The sequence below is a fragment of the Lithobates pipiens genome, unplaced genomic scaffold (genome assembly GCF_037356315.1).
Source record: "Lithobates pipiens isolate NorthernLeopardFrog02 unplaced genomic scaffold, aLitPip1_a1.2 Scaffold_8, whole genome shotgun sequence".
Lineage (NCBI taxonomy): Eukaryota > Metazoa > Chordata > Amphibia > Anura > Ranidae > Lithobates > Lithobates pipiens.
The window spans coordinates 84,880,168-84,904,347 of record NW_027507903.1 but is presented as its reverse complement, the minus strand read 5'-3'; positions in this window follow the sequence as shown (position 1 = coordinate 84,904,347).

Below are 24,180 nucleotides of genomic sequence, written 5' to 3'. Positions count from 1 at the left end.
ATAATATTTTTTATTATATTTATTAATATAAAAATATCTTAAAAAGTTTTCTTTACCATTGACATGTGGCTACTATTTACCTTTAAAAGTGATATTTCTATAATTCCTAACACAAATGTAAAGCCATTAGGTTCATTCAGAACCCAAGCAATTTGTAATGCATTATTTAGGTTAAAGACCAAACGAAATGTGCCTTTTTCTCATAACTTTCCTTTCTGCGGATTGTAGAACTGAAAATAATCCATGATTGTAGCACATTGTGGCAATCAATTTTACCAGTCTCCTCCCCATAAACTTGTGCTTTGTTTGCCTATAGTCATAAACTTCTCAAGTGTTATATTAGAATTACGTCATCAAGGATGATTGAGGCAAAAGGTGGTTGTTAGTAAATACAAGTCAAAGTGGGGGTGGAGGGGGTATTAGTGTGATTGATCATCTCTGTTCAATCATGAGCAATTTATGTCCTTTAGTCACACATTACCGAACACTAGTGATGAGCAAACCAACTGCAGTTTAGTCTACTAGGCGTTCCCCAGACATGTGAAAAAAATTCACAAAGCCTGAACATAGCGCCTGAAAACCCCACTGAAGTCTATGTGAGCCAAATATTGTCATTTTTCTGACCTTTTTCAAGACTAGTTTGCAAGCTCTTCATAAGATTTTTTTTTTTTTAATATACTGTCCAGCAGGGAGTAGATCTTTTAATAATGCTTAAGGTCTGGTTCACACTGAGGCAGCATGACTTACAGCGCGACTGCCTCAGGCGACCTGGACGTGACCGCTGCGGCGACTTGCAAAACGACTTCTGTATAGAAGTCAATGCAAGTCGCCTCCAAAGTCGTACAGGAACCTTTTTCTAAGTTGGAGCGACTTGTGTCACTCCGATTAGATTGGTTCCATTGTACAGCACCGGACGCTACTTGTCAGGCGGCTAAGTTGCCTGACAAGTTGTCCCAGTGTGAACCGACCCTGAAGGGCAACGTTATAAATTCCTTTAAATAATATGCTGCAGGGTGATAACATGCGTGAGGGTGCCTATAAACAATAGCTTGGGTATTTTTTAAATCAGCACAATGGAATGTAAATACAATTATCCACTTGGTCTCCGAAAGGTTTTACCCCCTTCAAGACCAGGGCATTTTGAGCTACTTTCACTGGCAATTATGCAGTAATACAATACTGTACACAAATTACATTTTTACCATTCATTCTTTCTTTTGGTGGTATTTTATCACCACTGGGTTTTTCATTTTTTTGCAATATAAATGACACAAGACAGAAAATTTTGAAAAAAAACCCAATATTTTCTACTTTCTATTATAAAGCATATCCAATAATTTCCGCATAAATTTAGACCAAAATATATTCTGCTACATGTCTTTGGTAAAAAAAAAATCCCAATAAGTGTATATTAATTGGTTTGTGCGAAAGGTATTGCATCTACAAACTCTGGTATAAATACTGGAGTTTACGCATCTATAGAGGTTATACGGTAATGGCAGTGATCAGCAACTTATAGAGGGACTGTGATAGAGGTGGAGATCTACCTGAACAACATGATAGTGATCAAAGATGCCCTAAGATATCAGCCACGTAACCCTCACCATGTATCCTGGAGTCTTCTGCCCCACCTGTAGACCTGGTATGGGCATAGGGGCGTTGATGGGTAGAGCAGAGGGAGCCCCGTATGTGATAGCAATAAAATACAAAAAGTTTCAAAAATTAAAGTTGCACATAGTCACCCACATCTTTAAAGGTTCCAGGTGGGAACTAGGAATGTATTCCAAGTAATCAGACCCCCTTGTCAAATGACAGCCCCAGGTTTCCTCAAGTAATCAATCAGTAATTATGCAATTGCTTTACTACCATTTATGATGATCACAGGCACATTGGCTGTCACAAAATCACAAAATAAACCTCGTCATCCTGCAGATGCCACTGCGGCCTGATAATAATGGGAGTTTGAAATACGATTTATACATAGTGAAAAACACAGGACTTTTTTGATGAGGCAGTGAATAAAACCTTGAAAGCAATGAAAAATGCTTTATGACCAGAGGATGGGCAGATAAATGAAAGGTCTGTCTCCTCCAAATATAGATAGATTTTCATGGAGAGAAGCCATAGCACAGCTTCTATGAATGGATGAAGGTAGATAGGACAGGCATAGTCAACACTCTTCATGAGTGCCTGTGACGGATCCAACACACATATTAACCCTGCAAGGTTATGGCTGCTGGGGAATGGGGAAGGGCAGAGGACTTTGGCCTTCTACTAGGAAAGCCAGCACTGGTACATAGGACATTTCTTTTAAGGAAAAACACCTTCTCGATGCAGCCCCCCCCCAATACTTACCTGAGCCTGATCTTGATCCAGCAATGTCTCTGCTATCTCCCTCCACATTAGCTCAGCCATTGGCTCCTGCTGCTGTTAATCCCAGCCAGTGTCAAGGAAGCGCGCGCGCGGGGGGGGGGGGGGGGGGCGAGTTCCATTGTGTTAATAGACGCAGAGAATGAAGCTCAGTAATGAGGCTGCAAGAATGCCCTCATAGAGTGGGGTCACTCAATAGGGGGAGAAGCCAGAAGTGCCGTCAGGAGGCAGGGGATTGGGGCTGCTCTGTACAAAACAGTTACACAGAGCTTAGTTTGGAATCACTTTATGATAAATACTAGGGAAAAAATGAAAGCCTTCCCTATAAACCTACATTTTGTCTGTATTATATACTGTATATATATTTAATTTAGATAAATGGGATATATCGATTTCTAAGCACACATGAATGTGGCCTTGAAGCCATAAAGGCTCTTTTAAAGAGTTTACTTTAGGCTGCGTACACACGGGCGGATTGTCTGCCCAACTTAGTCCGCTGAACCGTGTTTCAGCGGACAATCCGCTCGTGTGTGGGCTTCAGCGGACTTTTTCAGCGGACAGTCTGACGGACTTAGGCCGCGTACACACGGGCGGACTGTCTGCCCAACTTAGTCCGCCGAAACACATTTGAGCGGACAGTCCGCTCGTGTGTGGGCTTCAGCGGACTTTTTCAGCGGACAGTCTGGCGGACTAAGTTTTTCAGGAATTTCCGTAAGATTGTCCGTCCAAACTTGGTTTGAGCGGACAGTCCGCCCGTGTGTGTGCCAGTCCGCTGTACTTTCGAAATGAGCGGACTTTTCCCGCCCGGAGAAAAGTCTTCTCATTTCGAGCGGGTATCCAGGTAGGTGGGGCCCGCGACGGAGACGTCGCGGGCCCCGCCGCCTGGAATGGACTTAAAGGGGAACCCCAACGCCGAAAAAAATCAGCGTGGGGGTGCCCCCCAAGTCCACAACAGACCCTTGTCCGAGCACGCTACCCGGCCGGCCAGGAAAGGGGGGCGAAAGCGAGCGCCCCCCCTCCTGAGCCGTACCAGGCCGCGTGCCCTCAACACCGCCCCATTGTCACTATATAAGTGGCCGCACAGCGCGGCTCTGGCATTCCGGCCGGAGAGATCGTCGAGGCAACATCTCCTGGGGAAGAAGAAGAAGAAGAAGAAGAAGAAGAACGGAAGGCGGCGGCGACAGCGGCGACAGAAGACCGGGCCACCGCCTGTAAAAGAGCTCTAAGAAGGCGCGGTGGCCCGGCAGAAGAACCGAAGAGGGGGACAAGACCCCCGAAGTCGGGAGAAGAGGCCGGCGGCGGGGAGGAAGAAAGCCGGACTTCTCCGCTAGTAAAAGAGCTACAAGAAGATAGCAGGGGAGTCCGGCGAGAAGACCCCCGAAGACGGAAGACCCCCGGAGCTGTGCAATAAAATATTTTAACCCTGTGTTGTGTTTTTTTTTGTACTTTTTTCACAGGTGAATGGGTAGGGGTACATTGTACCCCATACTCATTCACATAGGGTGGGGGGCCGGTATCCGGGGGCCCCCTTATTAAAGGGGGCTCCCGGATTCCGATAAGCCCCCCGCCCGCAGACCCCGACAACCAACGGCCAGGGTTGTCGGGAAGAGGCCCTTGTCCTCATCAACATGGGGACAAGGTGCTTTGGGGTGGGGGGGCCGCGCGGCCCCCCTTCCCCAAGGCACCCCCCAAGTTGAGGGCACGCGGCCTGGTACGGCTCAGGAGGGGGGGGGGGGCGCTCGCTCGCCCCCCTTTCCTGGCCGGCCGGGTAGCGTGCTCGGACAAGGGTCTGTTGTGGACTTGGGGGGCACCCCCACGCCGATTTTTTTCAGCATTGGGGTTCCCCTTTAAGTCCATTCCAGGCGGCGGGGCCAGCGACGTCTCCTTCGCGGGCCCCGCCTACCTGGAGACGCGCTCGAAATGAGCGGACTTTCCTCCGCGTGTGTGGGCGAGTCCGTTCATTTCCAAAGTAGAGCGGATTGTATGGCGGACTTAGTCCGCCGTATTAGTCCGCTCAAAAAGTGCCGTGTGTGGGCAAGTCCGTTCATTCAAAAGTTTGGACGGACTGTCTGTCGGATTGTCTGATGAACTTAGTTGGGCAGACAATCCGCTCGTGTGTACGCAGCCTAAGTCTTTCGGAATTTCCGTAATTTTGTCCGTCCAAACTTGGTTTCAGCGGACAGTCCGCTTGTGAGTAGGCAAGTTGGAAGGACTAAGTATGGTGCATGCTCAGAAAGGATTTACACGCCGAAGGTTGCATTGCAGTGTATTGGATGTCGTATTTCTAGTCCCGTCGTACGTGCTGTACACGTCATCGCGCAAGCTTTCAGCGGACTGTCTGTTCATCGTGTGTGGTCAAGTCCGTTCATTCAAAAGTTGAACGGACTGTTTGTCGGATTGTCTGACGAACTTAGTTGGGCAGACAATCCGCCCGTGTGTACGCGGCCTTAGTCTCATCTTCTTTTTCTCCTATTTGAAATCTTCGTGTAAGCTTTGGCCCTCTGATATCAAAGTGATGGCCCTCATGCTTACGTCTGAAGGATTAGTGGTTAATGGTTCTTCATCCGCCTTTAGCTGGCTGAAGCAAAACAAACATTATAGATTACTGCTGATGAATAAAAATACTGTATTTTATTTTGCTGATCTTTTTCTTATGTGAAATAAAAACAGACTTTAATTAAATTTGATATGATAAGTGTGAATGCCACATAGTCATAACATGTAAAGAAATCCCAGTTCTACGTTCTGAAAATATACATAGACAGTGTGCCCACTGCTGCAAGGAAATCAAGACAACCAAATGTATAGTTTATTGCCAATATGTATGATTCCTGTTCAGTGTTGTGCTTAATTATAGTACCACTCACCATAAAGTTGTTAAAATTATTCCTTAGAACAAGCCTCTGTACACAATTTATTTAACCACTTGCCTACTGGGCACGTTCACCCCCTTCCTGCCCAGGCCAATTTTCAGCTTCCAGCGCTGTTGCACTTTGAATAACAATTGCACAGTCTAGGTTTTAAATTTTTTGCTAAACAAACAAAAAAAGGCCAAAACTTAACAAAAAAAAAGGTTTTCTTAGTTTCTGTTATAATGCAGCCTGCTCAGTGCCCATCTGTAGCCTCACCTTTGCCCATCAATGCAGCCTCATCAGTGCCAAATTACACAGAGCTTGAATCTTCTGTGAACTCGGCCCAGCTCGGCTTGTCGTCACTCACAGTCCCGCCTCCTAGCCCGGGTCTTATGATAGACATAACACCGCTCCAATTCCGGGACATGGGACGTCTATGCTAGGAGCCATCCAGGGGGCGGGGCTGTGTGTGACTGCGAGCCGAGCTGAGTACACAGGAGATCCCGGCCCTGTGTAATTTGGCGGTGCTCGCTCCCTCCTTCCCCTTTCGAGGCAGCCAGGTATTGGTGTATAACACGCACCCATGATTTGCCCCCTAGTTTCAGGGGGGAAAAGTTAGTGTTATACGCTAATAAATACGGTATATAGCACATACAATTTGCGACACAAACCACATTGTAATTGAACTTTATAAAAAATTACCTTTGCTTTTCAATCTGCAGTGCTGTAAAACACAATGTAACATGCCTCTCAGAAACATAATTTCCTGCTTGTGTGATTGGCTCACTGATTTTCCCAGAAGTTTGCACTAAGATACAAGGCAGATTTTTTGCATCCCCTGCAACAAAAACGTAATTTTTGGTGAGATGCTCTCAATAGAAAGCCACGTCTAAAGGGATACAGATCCTGCAATTTTCCTCTTTTGTGCACTGCAGGTGCACAGCTGATTAATAATTATGAAACCACTCCCATAAAGATTCACTTACCACATGGACACAGACAAACACACAAGGATTTCTTCAGAATAACAAAAAGGTAGGAATCGGCAACAACGTTTGTTAAAATCCTTACAATGTACATAGATCACCCAGAGGGGACTGTTTTCTAAACAAAAAAAGAAAATAGTCTTTAAGGCTTTTTTCCCTCTGTTCTTACCTGGTGATCTGACCAGTAACACACCTCCTGTATTAGAGTGCCTCCACTCTGGATGAAGTGCACAGGGACACCATTGTCAGTCTTTGGGGGGGAGTCTTAGATGGACTAGCAGATTTAGATACACTAACAAATTGAAGCTCACACTCTATAAGCATATCAATTATAACATCAGTTTTTTGTCAGGACAGCTTGTTTTGTTTGAAAATTAACAGACTTACCAGGTGAAAATAAAAGAAAAAAGTCTGAAAAAGAAAAGGAATGCAGCCATCACATATAAGAATTAGTAAGCTGCAATATTTTAAATGCTTGCTTTTTGGTTTAATACCAGTTTAAATGTGGTGTATGCATTTGTTTTATTTTTTTTAGGACTTTTTACCTTTGTCTTAGGATGTCTCCACTCTGGAAAGTGGAGCACAGAGACACCTTTAGACAGCAGCATTGTCAGTCTGGGAAAAGGATAATGTTAGATGCACTAGCAGATTTATATGGACTTGACTAACAAATAAACCCAAACTTCAGCTAACATTTTGTTTTGTAAATAGCCACATTTTTACTACTCTTGTACCATTTGCCAACGCGCTAGATAATTAAGACAATGGTAGACAGTCTGGACAGTAAATACATGCACATTAGTATTGCCCTATATTGTACGCTGTTATGTCATGAATTCTAGGGAATGTCACATGAGAATGCATCGTTGTGACCCAACATGTTTCGTAAACATGCGTTCATGTCCTCAGGGGTTTATGCATACACAGTTATGAATCTGTTAAACATGGAATGACATGATCATACTCCACTGGAGACTGCTAAAATCGTCTATCCCAGGAGCTCTGGGTTTGGGATCTACAAGGACGCGAGAACAGGATGTGAGTCCAAACCAACATTAAGTAGCATCACGGTGATGGGTTCCAGACAATCAGGATTTAGGCAGACTTTGTGGGAGTTTTTCCAGTTGAACCAGGGCTTCCAAAAATCCACAAAACCTGTTTTTTTTTTACATCTGTGATTATTTTTCCCTCTATTCCAGTTCTGGCAACAATTCAGATCTTGAATTTTCCCTTGCTTTCAGTTCCTCTGTTTGAGCATGCTGACCGCGGGCAGATGATTGAAAATTTTGTGAAAATTCAAGATCTGAATTCCTGCCAGGACTGGAAAAGAGAGGAAAAATGTCAAAGATGTAAAAAAAATGGTTTTGTGGATTTTTGGAACCCCTGGTTCTACTGGAAAAGCTCCCAAAAATCCTGCCTACATTCTGATTGTTTGGAAGCCAGCACCATGGATGCTACCTCATGTTGGTTTGGACTCATGTCCTGTTCTGTTTGTCCCGCTGGGCCCTCATGGATCACATGCCCACAGCTCCCGGGCTAAACATTTTTAGCGGTCTCCAATGGAGTATGATTGTGTGTTTCCATGTTTAACAGATTTCTAACTGTGTATGCATCAACCCCTAAGGAAGTGAACACATGTTCACGAAATGCATTGGTTCACAACGATGCATCCTCATACCCATTATGGACTGTTCACTGGAATATGGAATTGGTTAGGAAACAACACTATGGGGGTTATTCACTAAAGAAAAATCCACTTTGCACTGCATGTGCACTTGAAAGTAAAGTCGCTGTAGATCCGAGGGGGACATGGAAGGAAAATAAAAAAACAGCATTTTAGCTTGCACATGATTGGATGATAAAATCAGCAGAGCTTCCACTTATTTCAGATCTACCCCTTAGATTTAGAGCGAATGCACTTTCAAGTGCACTTGTAGTGCAAAGTGGATTTGCCTTTCGTATATAACCCCCTATGTTCTACACTACAAATCTGTTTGATAACATGGTACCAGCTTGTGTTGGCATTGTATGTACTAATAAATCTGTATAACATGCATTTTACTACGTGGTGTGTCACACCACATTTAAAGTCCCATGGGGAAACTGTGGTAATTCTATGTCACATGGGCATGGAGAAGCCTCATGGGGTGAATCAAGCCACATTCTGTTATTTCACTTTTTACTTGTTCATCGCACGTTTTTGAAGTGTTTAGACCATTCACTTCTCCTAGTGAAAACCCTAGGCCCATGTGAAAGGTGCCCTAAATGGCTTGTCTCAACCCCCTAACTGCCACTTTTGCTAGACATCTTGGTCCCTTACCTGTCCTGGAGTCCAGCGATGTTGGCCCTGCGGCCGATGTTGGGTGCTGATGCCATCATTATGGGTAAGGGAACCTGGCAGCCTCACGGCTTCACGCCTGCAACCCTACTGCACATGCGTGAAGCTCCGCTCCTCTCTCCTACTGGCCCGGTGGCGAGGGAAGGAGGAGGAGGGAGCCGAACGGTGATGTCAACGGCGGCAGCCGTGGCGCCTGGAAGTGGGGACAGGATACCCGTCAAAGAACTCCACTGTAAAGGAAGTTGAAAAATAATAAAATGATTGGCTGGTTCACAGGGCAAAAAAAAAACAGGTATAACAAAGGAAACGAATGCAGCCATAACATCGAAAAATTGGCAAGCTATAAAATAATACATTTTTGTTTTTGAGGTTTAATACTGGTTTAAAAAAAAGTTACAGATTTAAAAAAATGACTATGATAAGTATATATGAGATTTGAGTGATTGGGTTTACATACAGTATACATTGTATTTCCTATAAATACAGTTTAGCTGAGTGTTTCTTAGACCAAAAAAAATACTTTTTGTAGTGGAAAACATTCTTGCTATACTTTATTATAACGTGCTTTAAAAGTTTAAATTTTTCCACACAGGCCCATGCTACAATGTTGAACAATTTCTATAAATTACAAGGTGCAATCGACGTGCCGAGTATTTTGTTTACATTCGGAATATTTGTCCCTCATTACCATGAAAAAGCGACTTCCAGGAAGCAGCAAAACGTGTTGGAATAGTATTATTTAACAAAATAATTGACTTGTAAACCTTGCATCCTTTACATGATTTACTAACTAGTGTTGAATGTAGTAAATGTACCCTAAAACAGTCAGAGTAGTATAGCGTGCCAGAAAAGCCTTTACGCAAAGCGATTAAAATGGAATCCTGAGGTCTACATTGTGGTAATCAGTGGTGTAAAGTGATAAGGGTGATAGGTTTATCAGATGGAAAATGCCAAGCCATAAATCTTTACAATATTTTTTTTTTCGTCTGGGCAAATGGTGTATTGCCAAGAAAAGCCTTTGGATCTTATTTATTTATGTGGTTGATTGGGCTTGTGCTGTGAAAATGTCTCCCCCGCAACTCCATCCATCTCCATCATCTGCACAGTAGAGTTCTTTCCAGTTGACTGGCTGTACCCTGCATGTAACACATGTGTGCCGGATATACCTGTAAATTCTGCCACCCGCTTTGACTTGATTGTAAAACACAACTGCGGCTCTGTTTTTATAATGGCAACAAACATTATTTGTTGATTACTAGTATTCAAGCCATTCTCACTGTAAGTGACCTGAAAGGGCTAAAACTACACTAATAAATCTGTTGCATTAACAGATTTAAGATGTTTCTGCTCTCAACAATTAAATTGTATATATCTGAAAGCACTGCACAAACTGTTGGCACTATATAAATCCTGTATAATAATAATATCAGAATTGTGCTAGCACAACATTGGACACAAAAGTGAATGCAAGTTCATCTCAGTTCACATTCACTTTGTAAGTGATTAGGTTGCATTCCTTAAACAAATCATTTCCTTTGTGTTGGGAATTTTTTAATTAGTCTCATTGCAAGCATGTCTTATGCATGTCTTATGCCGCGTACACACGAGCGGGATTTTTCCGATGGAATTCCGCTCATGCTTGGCTTGTATACACAAGGTAACACAAAAGTTCTCCGAACTTTTGACCGTCAAGAAATCGGTGACGTACAACACTACGACGAGCTGAGAAAATGAAGTTCAATGCTTCCGAGCATACGTCGAATTGTTTCAGAGCATGCGCAGGAATTTTGCGCGGCAGAATTTGTATAGACCAGTGATGGCGAACCTTGGCACCGTAGATGTTTTGGAACTACATTTCCCATGATGCTCATGCACCCTGCAGTATAGTAGAGCATCATGTGAAATGTAGTTCCAAAACATCTACGGTGCCAAGGTTCGCCATCACTGGTATAGACGATCAGAATTTCTGATCTGAACTTTTTCCAACCGAAAAATTGAGAACCTGCTCTCAATTTTTTGCTGGCCGAAATTCCGCCAGCAAAAGTCCGATCATACACACGATCGCATTATCCGACCAAAAGCTCCCATCTGACTTTTGCTGGTGGAATTTCCGATCGTGTGTATGGGGCATAAGGAGACTTAGAGCATCATTTGACAATGGGGTCTGATTACTTGGAATACATTCCTAGTTCTCATCTGGAACCTTTAAAAAATGTGGGTAACTTTAATTTTTGAAACTTTTTTTATTTTATTGCTATCACATACGGGGGTCTCTCTGCTCTACCTATAAAACCTCCCTATGTCAGTACCATGTCTGCAGGTGGGGCAGCAGACTCCAGGATACATGGTGGGTGTCACATTTTGATGGCTGTGGAAAAACTCAGGTACTTTTAGAATCTTCACAAAGTAATTTTTCAATTTATTATTTTTTCAGGGACTTGTATAGCGCAATCAATTTATGCAACACTTTACATATATATCATACATTCACATCAGTTCCTACTCTCAAGGAGCTTACAATCTAAGGTCCCTAACTCACATTCATACATAGACTTACTAGGGTCAATTTTGACAGGAGCCAATTAACCTAACAGCATGTCTTTGGAGTGTGGGAGGAAACCAGAGTACCGGGAGGAAACCCACGCAGGCACAGGAGGAACATGCAAACTCCAGGCAGGTGGTGCTGTGGTTGAGATTCGAACCAGTGACCTATTTACTGCTAGGCAAAAGTGCTAACCACTACAACACTACACCTCCCGACAATTAGTCAATCATGTAAAAAGCAAACCCTTGTTTACTTATTTTATATGCACATTACTGGATAACTGAAGGGAATTTTCAATCAATTTATTGCATGAAGATTCAGAACTCCTTTAGTAAATCAGCCACATTTTTTTACGATTCTTCTTTTGTTTTTAAAGGCATTATAAAAGTAGAATATTTTTACCTAAATGCATTCTATGTATTAAAGTGTTTGTTACCCCAAAACGTCATATTCCTGATATGTGCCTGCAGTACCATGAACTTGTATGGGAAAGTATCCTGCTCTCTTTGTATTGCTTCTTTTATGTGAAATATCTGGTGTTCCTGCCAGTCCCTCTGCTTTTCTTTTTAAAACTGACCACACTAAGCAGGAGAGCACACTGCGGTCAGTTCTCTAGCTATGCTGGGAACTCAGTATATTTTCCTCCAATGATTAGACTTGTCCTGACATACCCCCCGCTGCACAGCCATTCACTGGGAAGCTTATTGTGCTGCAGCTTCTCCTCCCCCTGCTCTTATGCAGCTGAGAACAAAGGGAATGTGATCACTTTTAAAAAAAGGGAAAAAAAGCTATTTATCATTTTTTTATATCTATACAAAAATGTTTTGCCCTTCATTTCTATTTTAAACTGAATGGGTTGTGTAGACATGTCACTGGAGAAGTGATCGAGGGGGTGTACATCTCACCTAGGTTGCTACACAGTGTGAGATGGTAAATCCAGGATGGATCAGTTTCTCAGCAGCGATATGCTGCTGAGTTGTTATTTAATTTTGCCGGGCCTGGGTTTATATGGAATGGCAGGTAGGTTTGGTAGAGGGACCTGTCATTCCACATCCCCCGATCCAGTTCTGGGTTTGGGATCAGGTGAGCTTGGATCCTAATTAGCCTGGGAAGCTAAAGGCTCTGTAGGGTCTGCAGGTGATTGCTTCTCAGCCAGGGAATGAACAATCTGTGTGTTGAAGGAAGCTGCAAGCACAGCCACTGCTGGAGCTAAAACTCACCCTGCGATATCCAGGCGAAAGACGCTGTGTTTGTAAGTGTCAGATAGGTGAGCAGAACCTGTTAGTAAGCGCCCAGCCGGGCTAGGACTTTTATTTTTGTTGTACTTAGAAAGCACGGTGTTGCTGTATATTTTGTTTGCTGGACTGTTTGTACCACGAATAAACGCCAAGATCTGCTTTATCAAATTCCAAGTCTGCTGTGAACTGTGTCCAAACACACCCTACCCCGGGAAGATCCCTTACAATTGGTGGAGAATGCGGGCAACGCGGTTGCTAGGGGCAACGGTGTGGACAGACTTGGCTACAGCTGCTGATGTCCTGGGTGAAAGCTGCAACTACACTCCAAAAACAGTCCAGCAACATGGAGGAGATGCTGAAGCAGTTTATGCAAGTGAGTTTGCAACAACAGCAGGCTCAGACAGAGGCCAATAGACGACATGAACAGTCCATGGCTGAACAACAGCAGATGATGGCTGCACAACAGCAGGCGCAGACAGAGGCCAATAGACGACATGAACAGTCCATGGCTGCACAACAGCAGATGATGGCTGCACAACAGCGGATGCATAAGGAAGAGTTGCAAGCTTTGCGCCAAAGCCAACAACAACTTATCGAGCACCTGATAGTAAATCGAGAGGCGCCTGTGGTTGCTAATCCACCCACAATGGAGGGAGCCGCTCCAGAGATTTTTTCTGGGAGAAGGACTGTGCAGAAAGCGCTGCAAAAGATGACTGCTGAGGACGATGTTGAGGCCTATCTAACAGTATTTGAGCGCGTGGCTGAGCGAGAGAAGTTACCAGCCGCTGAGTGGGCAGAGGTAATTGCGCCCTATTTAACAGGTGAACCTCAAAAGGCCTACTATGACCTCAGTGAGCAAGAGGTTAAGGACTATACTCGGCTAAAAGAGGAGATGCTTGCCCGACTAGGAGTTACTACTGCAGTCCGTGCCCGGAGGGTACGCAACTGGAGCTACAGTCTGGACAAATCAGCGAGGTCCCAGATGTATGACCTAATCCATTTGGCAAGAAAGTGGTTGGAGCCAGACACTTCTACTCCTGCACAAATCCTATAGAAGGTCGTGATGGATCGCTACCTCCGAGCCCTTCCTACTGACTTGCAACGCTGGGTGGGACAAGGTGATCCTAAGAATGCAAACGAACTTGTCAACCTTGTGGAGAGGTTCCAGGCGACTGAGGACTACCTCCGTGATGTTCCTGCAGCATCTTCACCTCCCCGGAGCGCCAGATCTGTGCCGTCAGCTGGTAAGAGACTTCCATCTATTGGGGGAGTGTGGAGGGGTGCTGATGGGGGGAAAAGGGCTCAAGTGGTGTCTCAGGGACAAAAGACTGGTGATGGTCCCGGGTGGCTAAGGGGCTCTGAAAAGGACTCCTTGCCAAAGAGACCAGGCCCTATCCAGTGTTGGAGATGCCATGAGGCGGGACACGTGTCGGCCCATTGCCCTCTTACCTCTGAACCCATGGAATGTGACGCTAGCAGGCGTCAGTCGCTATTTGCGGAACCATCTTGTGCTGCAGTTCCTGGACTAGAGACTGAACCGCAAATCTGCAACATCACAATCAATGACTTTCCTGTTAAAGCGTTAATGGACTCAGGAAGCCTTGTAACCTTGGTGCATGCTAGCCTGGTGACTGGGGACTTAGAGTCTAAAAAGCATATGAGTGTTGTGTGCATACATGGTGATACAAAAGTGTACCCTATAGTGCTGGCTAAAGTCGGGACTGAACAAGGCACCGTACAATATGAAGTGGGTGTGGTTAAAAACCTCATGCATAATGTAATATTGGGGCGCGATTTTCCATTATTCTGGGCTCTTTGGGAAAAAAGAAAAATCCCCAAAAGGAGTGAGGATACCTCTAAGGGGGTTGCCTTGTCCACTGTGAATGATAAAAATGTGCAGGATGAAAATGATTGTTTTCCTTTGCAGGTCCTGGCTGGGGAGGAGGAGGCTCCTCCCACTGAGCAAAATATACTAGACTTAGAGGTGTCTAGCGATAATTTTGGGACTGCACAATTACAGGACCCCACTCTCAAAAATGCGAGAGAGCAGGTTGCTGTTATGAACGGGGTACCTCAGGAACCAGATGCTGAAAAAAGATTTCCACATTTTTCGGTGACTAATGATCTTTTCTATAGAGTCAATAAGGTTAAAGATGAGATTGTGGAACAGCTTCTGGTACCTAAGCCGTACCGGCGTCAGGTGCTTGACATGGCACATAACCATGTTCTTGGGGGACACTTGGGGACTGACAAAACGCGAGAGAGGGTTCTCCAGAGGTTTTTTTGGCCGGCCATATATGATGACATTAAAAAATACTGTGAGTCGTGCCCCACATGTCAGGTTAGTGCCCCAGTGTCACATTTTCGCAGTCCTTTGGTTTCGCTCCCTATTATAGAGGTGCCTTTTGAGCGTATTGCCATGGATTTAGTGGGTCCCATTGTAAAGTCAGCTAGAGGACACCAGTATATTTTGGTAGTCCTGGATTATGCGACCCGCTATCCTGAGGCTGTACCCTTAAGAAACACTGCATCTAAAACAATTGCACGTGAGTTGTTTTATATGTTCTCTAGGACTGGGATCCCCAAAGAAATCCTAACTGACCAAGGTACGCCATTTATGTCGAAAGTAATGAAGGAATTATGCAGACTATTTAAAATCTCACACATCCGTACCTCTGTGTACCACCCCCAGACGGACGGATTGGTGGAGAGATTTAATAAAACTTTGAAACATATGTTGAAGAAAGTGGTGGCAAAAGATGGTCGTGACTGGGATCATTTATTACCCTACCTCATGTTTGCTATTAGGGAGGTGCCCCAAGCGTCCACAGGGTTCTCACCATTCGAGTTGGTCTATGGTCATCACCCTAGGGGTCTACTAGACATTGCAAAAGAGACATGGGAGAATGAGTCCACCCCATACAAGAGTGTTATTGAGCATGTAGCACAAATGCAGGACCGTATAGCCACTGTAATGCCCCTGGTAAGGGAACACCTCCAGAGAGCTCAAGAGGCCCAAAGTAGAATTTACAACCGGTCCGCAAGAATCAGGACATTCAACCCAGGCGATAGGGTCCTTATACTAGTCCCCACTGTTGAGAGTAAATTCTTAGCGAAGTGGCAAGGTCCTTATGAAATTGTTGAAAAGATCAGTGAGGTGAACTACAAGGTGCACCAACCAGGTAGAAGGAAGCCTTTCCAAGTTTATCACATAAACTTGATCAAGCCCTGGAAAGACAGGGAATCCTTGGGGGCGACAAATACTGTTAATAATTTGTCACAACCAATCCCTCCAGTCAAGGTAGGTGATACTCTATCAGTGTCACAGAAACAGGAGGCTCAGGAATTTTTACAGAAAAACAAAAACAAGTTCTCTGACCTCCCAGGGCGTACACACCTCATCCATCATCACATTGAAACTGAGCCTAGAAGCAGAGTAAACCTTAAGCCCTATAGGATACCCGAGGCACGTAGGGAAGCCGTATCTGCCGAGGAGGCTTTCCAAAGCCTTAAGTCTGCCTTGTGCCAACCACCTGTGTTAGTCACCCCCGATTTCAGGCGAGAATTTCTGGTCCAGACAGATGCCTCTAGCACAGGCTTAGGTGCAGTACTCTCACAAGTAGTGAATGGTGAGGAGCATCCAGTGACGTACTTGAGTAGAAAACTAACCCCGGCCGAGAAAAATTATGCCATTGTGGAGCGAGAATGTTTGGCAGTAAAGTGGGCCCTAGAATCTTTAAAGTATTACTTGCTAGGCAGGAAATTCAAGTTGGTGACAGACCATGCCCCCCTAACATGGATGAAGTTAAACAAGGAGAGAAATGCAAGAGTGACTAGATGGTTTCTCTCCCTACAAAACTTTAATTTCACTGTGGAACACAGGCCAGGGAAATTACAGGCAAATGCTGACGCATTGTCAAGGGTAAGTTGTCTGTGGGGACAAAAGGCTCAGCCCTCCGGTCTGAAAAAGAGGGGGGGGATATGTAGACATGTCACTGGAGAAGTGATCGAGGGGGTGTACATCTCACCTAGGTTGCTACACAGTGTGAGATGGTAAATCCAGGATGGATCAGTTTCTCAGCAGCGATATGCTGCTGAGTTGTTATTTAATTTTGCCGGGCCTGGGTTTATATGGAATGGCAGGTAGGTTTGGTAGAGGGACCTGTCATTCCACATCCCCCGATCCAGTTCTGGGTTTGGGATCAGGTGAGCTTGGATCCTAATTAGCCTGGGAAGCTAAAGGCTCTGTAGGGTCTGCAGGTGATTGCTTCTCAGCCAGGGAATGAACAATCTGTGTGTTGAAGGAAGCTGCAAGCACAGCCACTGCTGGAGCTAAAACTCACCCTGCGATATCCAGGCGAAAGACGCTGTGTTTGTAAGTGTCAGATAGGTGAGCAGAACCTGTTAGTAAGCGCCCAGCCGGGCTAGGACTTTTATTTTTGTTGTACTTAGAAAGCACGGTGTTGCTGTATATTTTGTTTGCTGGACTGTTTGTACCACGAATAAACGCCAAGATCTGCTTTATCAAATTCCAAGTCTGCTGTGAACTGTGTCCAAACACACCCTACCCCGGGAAGATCCCTTACAGTTGTTTTACAGAGTGATTGTTTACAATCACTTTAAACTGGGTACACATGGGCCGAAAATTGACTGAAAAAAGTCGGTTCAGCAGGAACCGGACAACTTTTGGCTCATGTGTATGGCTGTCTGTTCTACAGAAGCCGGTCTTAGCAGGAGGGCATGCTTCAAAACCAGCGTCTGATCAGTGTGTTCTGGTGGGGGGGGGGGGGGTGCAGCATTAGTTTAAATGTTTTTTTTTAGGTGCAGAAAATTCAATGGACACAAATTTCCTTAAAACTTCAGTATTTATTCAACATTTAAATAGTTTTGGTGATGCCATCTGCTTGTCTCTCCACCTCAGAGGAAGCAAAATAAAACAAAGCTTCCAACGCGATTTGTTCTGGAAATGGAACAGGAAGTCCGTGTTCCGATAACGAAACAAAGCCCTGTATGCTGATGTTATATAATGCATCAATCATAGGTAAAGAATACCTGTGCAGGTATCCCCCTTACCTTCCCCAGCCTAGATATACACTATACAGTATTACCAAAACTATTGGGATGCCTGCCTTTACACGCACATGAACTTTAACCACTTCAGGACCGCCGTATTGCCAATGTACGTCAACACAATGGCACAGGCAGGCACAATCACGTAGATGTACGTGCCTGCCTTCCAGCGGGTGGGGGGTCCGATCGGACCCCCTCCCGTTGGATACGACGGTCCGGTTCGCTCCAGGAGCGCTCCGTGATGAGGGGATGGCCATTGGTTTTCGGCCACCCCCTCTGGATCGCTCCTGGCCAATGAGAAGCTTCCTCCCACTGTGTATTGTTTACACAGGAAGGAGGAAGTGATGTCATTCTCCTCGGGGCGGTCTTTTTGACCGGACTACGAGGAGAAGACTAATAGTAAGTGTGCACCAACACTACACTGACATGTAGGTACACACAGGCACACAACCCCCCCCCCCCCGATCCCCCCCCCCCCGATCGCCCCCCCCCATCGCCCCCCGCCCCCCCCTCCCCCCCCAGTCACAGTGTCACTGATTGCATTGATCATTTCTTTACTGATCAATGCATTCAGTGTCAGTTGTGACAGTAAAAACTGTCAGGACAGTTAGTGTTAGGTCCAGGGTAGCCCCCTATCACCCCCCAATAAAGATTTAACCCCCTGATTGCCCCTAGAGTTAACCCTTTCACCCCCTTTTGCCAGTGTCACTAAGCGATCATTTTTCTGATCGCTGCATCAGTGTCGCTAGGTAGCTAGTTATTTTTTTAGGTTCACCGCCAGGTTTTTATATCGCTAGGTACCCCGATATACTACCCAATAATGGTTTTAACCCCCTGATTGCCGCTAGTTAACCCTTTCACCCCCTTTTGCCAGTGTCACTAAGCGATCGTTTTTCTGATCGCTGCATTAGTGTCGCTACAGTCGCTAGGTAGCTAGTTATTTTTTTAGGTTCACCGCCAGGTTTTTATAGCGCTAGGTACCCCGATATACTACCCAATAATGGTTTTAACCCCCTGATTGCCGCTAGTTAACCCTTTCACCCCCTTTTGCCAGTGTCACTAAGCGATCATTTTTCTGATCGCTGCATCAGTGTCGCTAGTGTCGCTAGGTAGCTAGTTATTTTTTTAGGTTCACCGCCAGGTTTTTATATCGCTAGGTACCCCGATATACTACCCAATAATGGTTTTAACCCCCTGATTTCCGCTAGTTAACCCTTTCACCCCTTTTGCCAGTGTCACTAAGCGATCGTTTTTCTGATCGCTGCATTAGTGTCGCTACAGTCGCTAGGTAGCTAGTTATTTTTTTAGGTTCACCGCCAGGTTTTTATAGCGCTAGGTACCCCGATATACTACCCAATAATGGTTTTAACCCCCTGATTGCCACTAGTTAACCCTTTCACCCCCTTTTGCCAGTGTCACTAAGCGATAATTTTTCTGATCGCTGCATCAGTGTCGCTAGTGTCGCTAGGTAGCTAGTTATTTTTTTAGGTTCACCGCCAGGTTTTATAGCGCTAGGTACCCCGATATACTACCCAATAATGGTTTTAACCCCCTGATTGCCGCTAGTTAACCCTTTCACCCCCTTTTGCCAGTGTCACTAAGCGATAATTTTTCTGATCGCTGCATCAGTGTCGCTAGTGTCGCTAGGTAGCTAGTTATTTTTTTAGGTTCACCGCCAGGTTTTTATAGCGCTAGGTACCCCGATATACTACCCAATAATGGTTTTAACCCCCTGATTGCTGCTAGTTAACCCTTTCACCCCCTTTCACCAGCGATCACAGTATAAGTGTCACTGGTGACGCTGGTTAGCCAGTTAGTTATTTAGGTTCCCCGTCAGGTTTTTATATAGCGCCAGGGACCCCCATATACTACCTAATAAAAATTTGAACCCCCTGATTGCCCCTAGTTAACCCTTTCACCACTGATCACCGTATAAGTGTTACGGGTGACTCTGGTTAGTTTGTTTTTTATAGCATCAGGGCACCCACCATTTATTACCCAATAAAGGTTTAACCCCCTGATCACCCGGCGGGTGATATCAATTAGGTTTTAGGGTCAGGGTCTGCGTCGCCCCAGGCAGCGCTAGGTTAGTGTCAGTACCGCTAACACCCACACGCAAAGCATACACCTCCCGTAGTGCTATAGAATCTGAACAGATCAATATCTGATCTGATCAGATCTATACTAGCGTCCCCAGCAGTTTAGGGTTCCAAAAAAACGCATTGTTAGCGGGATCAGCCCAGATACCTGCTAGCACCTGCGTTTTGCCCCTCTGCCCAGCCCACCCAAGTGCAGTATCGATCGATCACTGTCACTTACAAAACACTAAACACATAACTGCAGCGATCGTAGAGTCAGGCCTGATCCCTGCCATCGCTAACAGGTTTTTTGGTAGCATTTTATATTTAAATCCGGAAGGCAGTGCTTGGTTTTCGGGGTCCCGTACGTGGCTAGGCTCCCAAAAAGTCCCCCACATGTGGTATCCCCGTACTCGGGAGAAGTAGCAGAATTTATTTTGGGGTGTAATTTGACTTCTGCCCATAGCATGTGTGAGCAATATATCATTTAGTGACAACTTTGTGCAAAAAAAAAAAAGTTTGTAATATTCCCGCAACTTTTGGCAAAATATAAAATATTCCATGGACTCAACATGCCTCTCAGTAAATAGCTTGGGGTGTCTACTTTCCAAAATGGGGTCATTTGGGGGGGGTTTTGTGCTATTTTGGCATTTTATGGCCTTCGAAACTGTGATAGGTAGTGAGGAGTTAAATCAAAAATGTGCACCCTTAGAAATCCTGAAGGTGGTGATTGGCTTTCGGGGTGCCGTGCGCGACTAGACTCCCAAAAAGTCCCACACATGTGGTATCCCCGTACTCAGGAGAAGCAGCAGAATGTATTTTGGGGTGTCATTTCACATATGCCCATAGCATGTGTGAGCAATATATCATTTAGTGACAACTTTGTGCAAAAAAAAAAAAGTTTGTAATATTCCCGCAACTTGTGGCAAAATATAAAATATTCCATGGACTCAACATGCCTCTCAGTAAATAGCTTGGGGTGTCTACTTTCCAAAATGGGGTAATTTTGGGGGGTTTTGTGCTATTTTGGCATTTTATGGCCTTCGAAACTGTGATAGGTAGTGAGGAGTTAAATCAAAAATTTGCACCCTTAGAAATCCTGAAGGTGGTGATTGGTTTTCGGGGTGCCGTGCGCGACTAGACTCCCAAAAAGTCCCACACATGTGGTATCCCCATACTTGGGAGAAGTAGCGGAATATATTTTGGGGTGCAATTCCACATATAACCATGGCATGTGTGAGCAATATATCATTTAGTGACAACTTTTTGTAAAAAAATTTTTTTTTTTTTTTTTTGTCATTATTCAATCCCTTAGGACAAAAAAAATAAATATTCAATGGGCTCAACATACCCATCAGCAATTTCCTTGGGGTGTCTACTTTCCAAAATGGGGTCATTTGGGGGGGATTTGTACTGCCCTGCCATTTTAGCACCTCAAGAAATGAGATCGGCAGTCATAAATTAAATGCTGTGTAAATTCCAGAAAATGTACTCTAGTTTGTAGACGCTATAACTTTTGCGCAAACCAAAAAATATACGCTTATTGACATTTTTTTTACTAAAGACATGTGGCTGAATAAATTTTGCCCTCAATGTATGACTAAAATTTAGTTTATTCGATTTTTCTTATAACAAAAAGAAGAAAATATCTTTTTTTTTCAAAATTTTCGGTCTTTTTCCATTTATATCGCAAAAAAAAAAAATCGCAGAGGCAATCAAATACCATCAAAAGAAAGCTCTATTTGTGGGAAGAAAAGGACGCAAATTTCGTTTGGGTGCAATATTGCATGACCGCGCAATTACCAGTTAAAGCAGCGCAGTGCGAAATTGCAAAAAGACCTCTGGTCCTTAAGGTGTTTATTGGTCCGGAGCTGAAGTGGTTAATGGCATCCCAGTCTTAGATTGTAGGGTTTAGTACTGAGTTGGCCCACCCTTTGCAGATATAACAGCTTTAACTTTTCTAGGAAGGCTGTGCACAAGGTTTAGGAGTGTGTCTATGGGAATGTTTGACTATTCTTTCAGAAGCACATTTGTGAGGTCAGGCACTGATGTTGGAGAGAAGGCCTGGCTCACAGTCTGCACCCTAATTCATCCCAAAGGTGTTCTATCAGGTTGAGGTCAGACTCTTTGCAGGCAGGGCCATTTATAAAAAAAAATTCAATTTTTTTTAATTGCAAACAAATTCAATTAAATAGAGAGAGGAAGGATGAGAGAGAGAGAGATGGGGTGAGAGAAGGGTGAGGGAGGGAGGATGAGAGAGAGAGGGGGGGAGGAGAGCGAGGATGTGACTGAACATGTGTGGAAGTGACAGCAACAAAGCCTGGTCAAGGCAAGTGACCGAAGGCACAGAACCCGGAAGGAAGACAGGGAACAAAAGTGTGTCCATTCTAGAGCTGGTAACATTGAGGATATTCAATATCATTTTAAAGAACTGTTTTTGTGTGTAAGAGGCATAAGGGAGGAGTATAGATGGTATAAAAGTAGGAAGTATGTGCATGTGAGGGAGAGGAATGTGGCGGGTATAACAGTGAGCACTATGTACAGGAGAGGAGTGTGGAGGGTTTGATGGTGCAGTATGTACAGGAGAGGAGTATGGAGTGTATGATAGGGGCAGTATGTACAGGAGAGGAGTGTGGAAGGTATTATGAGGGTGCTATGTACAGGAGAGGAGTGTGGAAAAAAAGATAGTTGGCAGTATGTACAGGAGAGGAGTGTGGAGGGTATCACAGTGGGAAGTATGTACAGGAGAGGAATGTGGAGGGTATGAAAGTGGGCAGTATGTACAGGAGAGGAGTGTGGAGGGTATGACCATTGGCAGTATGTACAGGAGAGGAGTATGGAGGGTATGACCGTGGGCATTATGTACAGGACAGAAGTGTGGGGGATATGAGAGTGGGCGGTATGTACAAGAGAGGAATGTGGAGGGTATGACAGTGAGCAGTATGTACATGAGAGGAGTGTGGAGGGTATGACAGTGGGCACTATGTACAGGAGAGAAATGTATGACTGTGAGCAGTATGCACAGGAGAGGAGTGTGGAGGGTATGACAGTGAGCAGTATTTATTAGAGAGACGTGTGGATGGTATGACAGTGGGCACTATGTACAGGTGAGGAGGATGAAGGAATCTGAGAAGGAAAAATTTAAAGGTTTCTGGAAGGATGTTTGGGGATTGTGTAGTGGTTAAGCGGGCCATACGCGGATTGAAATTAAGCCAATTAAGCAGAGACCAGCCATGTATGGGCTAGCTGGTTGTACACAAATCAATCTATTAATTGACTTGAGTACAACCAGCCTGTCAGGTTTTTTCCCCAAAAAATCAGTGCTGCCAGCTACAGTTAGAAACACTGATCATTGTATTGTGTGGATAGGGAAGGCTCCCACTGGTAGAACACAGTAACACTGCGGGAGTGATTCCCCCATCCACAGGTCAGCAGGTGAGAGGGTGTGTGGGGATAGGCTGGGGAGAGAGGTCTGTCAGCAGGGGGAGGTGGTCATGGAGGGATATCAATCATCGGGTGGGGGGGTAACTGGGAGTGATATCTTTTGGAGTAGGGTCTGTCATCTGCAGGTTGGGAAATGGTCACCTGTGATATAAGTTGAAGGGAGTTGGCTAACATGGGAAGTGGCTGGGGAGTGACCTGGTTGGTGGGGAGTGTGAAATGGATGACGTGTTTCAAGTTTCTTTCACATTTGCAGTAATGCTTACTGCCCTCTGAAAAGTGATCTGTGGTGTATTGCTTTTCAACAAGTGGTAAAGCAGCGGCTGACAGACGTTCATGAAGTGCTGCTGCCACCTCCTTTTTTTTACATTGCTGAATGGCAGTTTTACATTGTTGGACTATGCTGCTACTGCGAGCGAGTTTGACAGGCGGTGCTGCCTGTCATACTCTGCAGGCTCCAAGCTATCCATTGAGCTCATTGCCTCTGACAAGAAGTGAGGAGAGGCACTGTGAGCTCATCCTCTCAGATTGCTGCAAACAGAATGTGCCAACTTGTATTTAAACTGGCCACTCTGTATGTAGCTTCTGACAGGCTGCGCAAGGAGCCCCGTATCTCCAGGACTATAGATGATAGGAGCCCCAAATTGACCAGTAGTGGGGTAGACCTTCAGCTACCTACCCCCTAAATGTGGACTCTATGTGACCCCTATTTGCCGGGCCATGACCCTCAAAGTCAATCTTTTTTGTTTTGTTTTTTGTTTTTTAAATGGGCATATGTTAAGGTAAGGGGCCTGGAGCTGCAGCTCCAATAGCCCCTAGGTACTATGTTAATCCAGCCCTTTGTGCAGGCCAGTCAGGTTCCTCCACCCCAAACCATGTCATCCATGTCTTTATAAGCCTTGCTTTGTGCACTGGTGTGCAGTCATGTTGAAACAGGAAGGGGCCATCCCCAAACTGTTCCCACAAAGTTGGGACCATTTTTATAAAATGTCTTGGTATACTGACACCTTAATGCCGCGTACACACGAGTGGAATGTCGGACAGAAAAAGTCCAACGGAAAATATTCATCGTATATTCCAATCGTGTGTATGCCTCATCGGACTTGTTTTTACAAAAATTCTGACGGAACTAGAAATGGAACATGTGTTAAATATTTCCGATGGAAATTTCCGGCGGAACCAATTCCTATCGGGAAAACCGCTCGTCTGTATGCTGTTCGATGGACCAAAAACGACGCATGCTCTGAAGCAAGTACGAGACA